This window comes from Hemibagrus wyckioides, linkage group LG05, assembly GCF_019097595.1.
Source record: "Hemibagrus wyckioides isolate EC202008001 linkage group LG05, SWU_Hwy_1.0, whole genome shotgun sequence".
In the NCBI taxonomy this organism is placed as follows: Eukaryota; Metazoa; Chordata; class Actinopteri; order Siluriformes; family Bagridae; genus Hemibagrus; species Hemibagrus wyckioides.
In genome coordinates, this window is record NC_080714.1 from 10,574,877 (window position 1) to 10,580,876 (window position 6,000).

At 39.8% G+C, this 6,000-nt stretch overlaps 1 protein-coding gene across 5 annotated transcripts in view; it reads right to left on the reverse strand.

Annotated features, from left to right (window-relative positions):
• LOC131352661 (ERC protein 2) overlaps positions 1-1,564 on the reverse strand; it is a 194,786-nt gene extending 193,222 nt beyond the window's left edge. For all 5 annotated transcript variants that reach the window (XR_009204539.1, XM_058388943.1, XM_058388942.1 and 2 more), the window contains exon 1: positions 1,474-1,564. The gene's annotated coding sequence lies outside the window, so the exon portion shown is untranslated. The remainder of the gene's footprint in view (positions 1-1,473) is intronic.
• Between the last annotated feature and the right edge of the window lie 4,436 nt (positions 1,565-6,000).

Sequence of the window (6,000 nt, forward strand, 5' to 3'; positions counted from 1 at the left end):
TTGTTAACACCAAATGACTGAGATCTATAACAGCTTGTTCCCTTTTGAGGCCACTTTAATGGGACTGAGTATGGTTAATTTAGAAAGAAATATAGATCAATACACCTTAAGTACCTTGCACAATATAATCAGGTCCACTATGCTGAGAAAAGAAATTCTAACTGACCTACTTACTGCTCTATTGGCCAGGTAGCAGGAAGAAACATAATTTTCTATGTTGATCAAACAGCACAAAAAATGTAGAATAAGTTATTTAAAAAATTATATTTGTTATCTATAATATTTGCTACTACCTGGCCAAAAATGTTAGCTGAACAAAAATGTGTTATTCCTGTAAACTTTTTTCTGTCCATTCATAATACCTTGCTTTATACAGTGTTGTGGAGTTCAAAAGTTACTGGGCATGGAAGTGCATATACACAGAAGCATGGATAGCCAGTCAGACTACAACTTATACGGGATTGTGAAGGTTGTGGCCACAAAAGTGTACAAGAGATATTAGACACACTGGATCTTTTGAAAGAGTATCAAAATAACAACACTGCCCTATAGTTCGGCACTGAATCTGACCAAGCTTGTGTCACTTGTCTGAGTAGCAGGAGGAAGTACTACCTGTCCTCCAAGATCCACGTCTGCTACATCTACAGTATTTTAGTAGTTAAAAAGAAGTAGAAAACTATAATAAATATATAGGGTTTCAGCACCAAGAACAAAGACCCCTAATCGTAATAACAGTCATCCTATAGAAAGATGCAAAGGGCAACAGATGGATGGGCGTCTGAAATCCTTCCTCTCAGTTAAAATGATTGGTTGGTGAGCTCATATAAATAAGCCTGGCCTGGGGGAGTGGATAAGGAGATTGTTAATCACTGCACATGTCAATCCCTTTGGATAAAAAAGAGCTCTTGTTTGCTAGCTATAAAAAAGAAATGTACTAATATCTAGGAACTTATAACCATTTAAAAACCTAGATATGATGTAGTACTACCTAATCACAAGATTAATCATAAAAGCTTTCATTTCTTTTTAGCCTAGCACAGAGCTTTGTCCATAAGGAATGGAAAAAAGTGATGATACAATACTGTTGGCCAGTATTTCTCCATCATATTGTTTTTCCTCCTAAAACACTGCTTGGTCCACTGAGTACTTTCTCACTTTCAGTTAGCTGACATAAAAGCATCATTGTAGACAGTCACTACCTGACCGTAAAGTAGCTTTAATATTTTTTGCCCCATAAAATGAGTAGGCATCAAATATATATCGGCGCGCAACAGATTTTGAAAGCGAGTTATAAATAAAAATAAAAATACAGCTCATACGTGTGCACGTATTTATGAACAGCTCATCGTCTCGCACATACGTCAAACCTCGTCTGGACATCGCTTGCGACGCTACGTTTTACAGGTATAATCGCAAGCAGAAAAAAAGACTTTATCATTTTTTGAAATCTCAGGTTTTAAATAGTAAACTCACCGGCTGAAGTACGGACCTGTCCTCTTTGTCAGTCGTAAACTCAATGTCCCACACACATCGCGCGTCCACGCAGCCGCGCATCTCCGCTGGCATCCAGCAGCGGGTGCGCGCTCTGCTCGCTCACGTTTACTGAGATTAAAAATGACAGGCGAGAGCATTTATAACTGTCGCCAAAAGTCAGAGTTTGCAGGCTTTAAAACACCAGTTCTTCAAAGACCCATTTAGCTTTATTAATATACAGCTGACCTCCTAGGAGTTTCACATACAATCGTCTCTAGAGTTTAGACAAAATGTTATTAGAGAAAAATGTCCTTTGACTTGTCTGAGCATTGAGCATTAAAACATCTCAGAACGCACGTAACATAAACCGTTAATGTACTATCTTGGCAATCTCCCCAATTTCTGTGTCCCCGGGATTCGAACCCAGGACCTTCTTGCTGTGAGGGAACAGTGCGACCCACTATTTAATAGAGGCAAGTCATTTTTGGGCTTCATTACAGACAACAGTCTCTTTACTTTTTTCCTAGCTCTAACGGCACCCAACATGTTTGCAGCAGTTAAACCAACACACAAAGAATAATCACTAAACCTATAAGTAATTAATATTATAATACAATTAAATGAATAATCTACAGTATTCAGCAGTGCCAACAATTTTGAGAGAGGTACAGTGGAACAGTGATTAGCATTGCTGGCTTACATCTCCAGGGACCAGGGTTTGATCTTGAGTTTGGATTGCTGTTTTTGTAGAGGTTTTCTTGTTTTTCCCACATTTCCATTTTGGTTTCCTCTCACTTCTGAAAAATAATCAGGTAGATGGATTAAAATGCCCCTGGTAGTGAATGAGTCTGAGGAGGACTCCCCCCCCCATGTACTCAATTGTACATTGAGTGTACAATTTCTATAGAGCAGCAGTGCACAACTCAAAATATGAAGGGGTACAAGTTAGTAAATTAGTTTATGCAACCCTGACAAATTGTAAAGAATAGTTTCAGCACTGGACAGCTCCTTTGTGACACATGTGCTACGCAACTGCTCTATTGGGAGCCTAAATAGCATCTTACCATTGTATTAGAAAATAATTGAATTTAAATTAACATGTAGGCCCTGTCATGTTTCAAACTGTGAAATGATCTCTGTTGGAGACCATGTTTTCATTAAAAGGTCCAGCTGCCTTACTGAAGGTGAGATCAAATGAGGTTCCAGAGAAGTAGACATTTGCGATTTCAGGGAGAGAGAGAGAGAGAGCAGTGGTGTGAAAGTATATACACAATAAAAGGTTGGGGACTCCAGAAAGTGTAGCTATGACAGCATAAGTAAAAGTGAGAGACAGTAATGCAGCTGTGAGGGATAAATGGGACATAAATGCCCATTGTTAAGAAACCAAGTGATCATGGTGGTGTTTTGATGCCAATTGGCAGGCTATTCCATTACTGTTAGGAAAAAGCTTGTAGTCTTATTTATTGAACTTTCAGATAATTCAAAGCAGATGTGTTGTGGATAAAATATGAGTAATATGACAGAACTTATCAGTTATACAAAAGTTTTGATGGCTCTATCTTGTATTAAATGGAGTTTATTTTAACACCAACTAGAACATCTAGACACAAAGCCACTACAATAATATTAGCTATGTGGGCTCTGAATGAGAGAATTACATCAAAAATTACACCTGGGTCTTTCACAGGCCATCAAAAGTTATTATATTATCATGTGCAGCCTAAACACTGAATGTAATATTTAACGTATGTTAGTATGAGATTATACACTGAGCTACAACCTTTTTCACAGATCTTGGAAATAAAGAGTTTACTACTTTCTATATATTGATAACTGACAACGGTAATGAATCTTCTTCTTCTTTAGGTTTTTCCCTTCAGGGGTCGCCACAGAGAATCATCTCTCTCCACCTATCCCTATCTTCTGCATCCTCAACACTTGCAACCACTACCTTCATATCCTCATTTATTACATCCATATACCTCCTCTTTGGCCTTCCTCTTTGCCTCCTGCTTGGCAGCTCCATGTCCAACATTCTCCTACCAACATACTCACTCTCCCTCCTCTGAACATGTCCAAACCATCTTAACCTGGCCTCCCTAACTTTGTCCCCCAAACGTCTAACATGAGCTGCCCCTCTGATGTACTCGTTCCTAATCCTGTCCAACCTTGTCACTCCCAAAGAGAACCTCAACATCTTCAGCTCTGCTACCTCCAGCTGACTCCTGTCTCTTCTTCAGTGACACTGCCTCTAAACCATACAGTCTTGTACACCTTCTCCTTGATTCTCACTGATATTTTCCCATCACACAGAACTCCTGACACTTTTCTCCACCCTTTCCAACCTGCCTGCACTCGCTTCTTTACCTCTTTCCTACACTCTCCATTACTCTGGACTGTTGACCCCAAGCACTTAAACTCCTGTACCTTCTTCACCTCTTCACCCTGTAATCTTACTGCTCCACTTCTCTCCCTTTCAATCACACACATGTACTCAGTCTTACTATGACTGTCTTTCATTCCACTTCTCTCCAGCACAAACCTCCACCTCTCCAGGTTTTCCTCCACCTGCTTCCTGCTCTCACTACACATCACAATGTCATTGTCCAAAGAGACTCCTGTCTGACCTCCTCGGACAACTGGTCCATCACCATAGCAAACAGGAAGGAGCTCAGAGCCGATCCCTGATGCAGTTCCACCTCCACTTTGAACTCCTCTGTCTGACCTACAACACACCTCACCACTGTCCTGCTCCTCTCATACATGTCCTGCACCACTCTGACATACTTCTCTGCTACTCCTGACTTCCTCATACAGTACCACAGCTCTTCTCTTGGCACCCTGTCATACACTTTCTCCAAGTCTACAAACACACAGTGCAACTCTCTCTGACCATCCCTATACTTCTCCATCAAAATTCTCAGACCAAACATTGCATCTGTTGTGCTCTTTCTGGGCATGAAGCCATACTGCTGCTCACAAATTTCCACTACCTTCCTTAACCTAGCTTCCACTACTTTTTCCCATAGCTTCATTGTTTGGCTCATCAACTTTATCCCTCTGTAGTTGCTGCAACTCTGCACGTCACCCTTATTCTTAAAGATCGGCACTAATGCACTTCTTCTCCATTCCTCAGGCATCTTCTCACTCTCTAAAACCCTGTTAAACAAACTAGATAAAAATTCCACTGCTGCCTCTCCTAGACACTTCCAGACCTCCACCGGGATGTCGTCAGGACCAACTGCCTTTCCACTTTTCATCCTATTCAAAACCTTCTGTTCCACAGAGTTCACCCTTTCTACTCTTTTTTTTTCTCTCTCATTTTCCTCATTCATCAGCTCTTCAAAGTACTCCTTCCATCTCCTCTGTACACTCTCCTCACTTGTGAGCACCTTTCCATCCCTATCCTTAATAACTCTAACTTGCTGCACATCCTTCCCATCTCGATCCCTCTGCCTAGCTAACCTGTACAAGTCCTTCTCTCCTTCTCTAGTGTCTAACCCAGTGTGCATATGTCATATGCCTTCTGCTTGGCCTTAGACACCTCCCTCTTCACTCTGTGCTGTAACTCCTTGTATTCCTGTCTATTCTCTTCAGTCCTGTCCATGTCTCACTTCTTCTTGGCTAACCTCCTCCTCATTCCACCACCAAGTCTCCTTATCTTCTTTTCCTCCTTCCAAATGAAACACCCAGCACCTTTCTTCCTGTCTCCCTGATCACTTCTGCTGTAGTTTCCCAGTCATCTGGCAGCACTGACTGACCACCCAGAGCCTGCCTCAACTTCTCTCTAAATTCCTCACAACATTCCTGCTTTAATCAACTTCCACCACTTGGTTTTCTTGACAAAGGTAATGGATAATGGTTTGATAACAGCTAATTTAAAGCATTTAGCTAATGAAGAGGTTATTCATTAACAAACAAAACTTTGCATATCCATGCCTAATGCTGGGAAGAAAGAAATCAAAAGTTTAAGCTGGATTCAAATCTTGGAGAATGAATAATAAATGCAGTTTACCTATTAGTTTGTCTGGGACTCAAGGGATTTTACAGTTCATGTAGATCTGGGTGAAGCCTTCAGAAAGGGTACATTGTTGCAGTGCCTTATTTTTTAGTTTAATATGCACAACAACAAAACAACAAAGTCAAATGTAAAGTTAATGTAATAGAAAAAGAAAAAATATATATTGTCAAAAATATGATAGTTTGTGGTTACATACTTAATCTTAACATCTCATGCAGCTCATTTTGGGAAAACGTCTGCACAATGAAGTTTACAATTAACTGTTAATGCATGTTCTTACTAGTCAGCTTTTTATAGTTTTAGACAAGTTTTAAAATTCATTATAGTTTTATACAAGTTGCAGATCTTTCTCTTACTCAAGATCTTAAATTCAATTCCTGCAATTGAATTCAGAAGCTAAATTACAAAATATTAACCACTACATAATGCAAATGCTACACATGAGCATCTTACTTTGATATGATATAATGTAAATTTGTACCCATTAATCAAGTGGAAACCTGTTA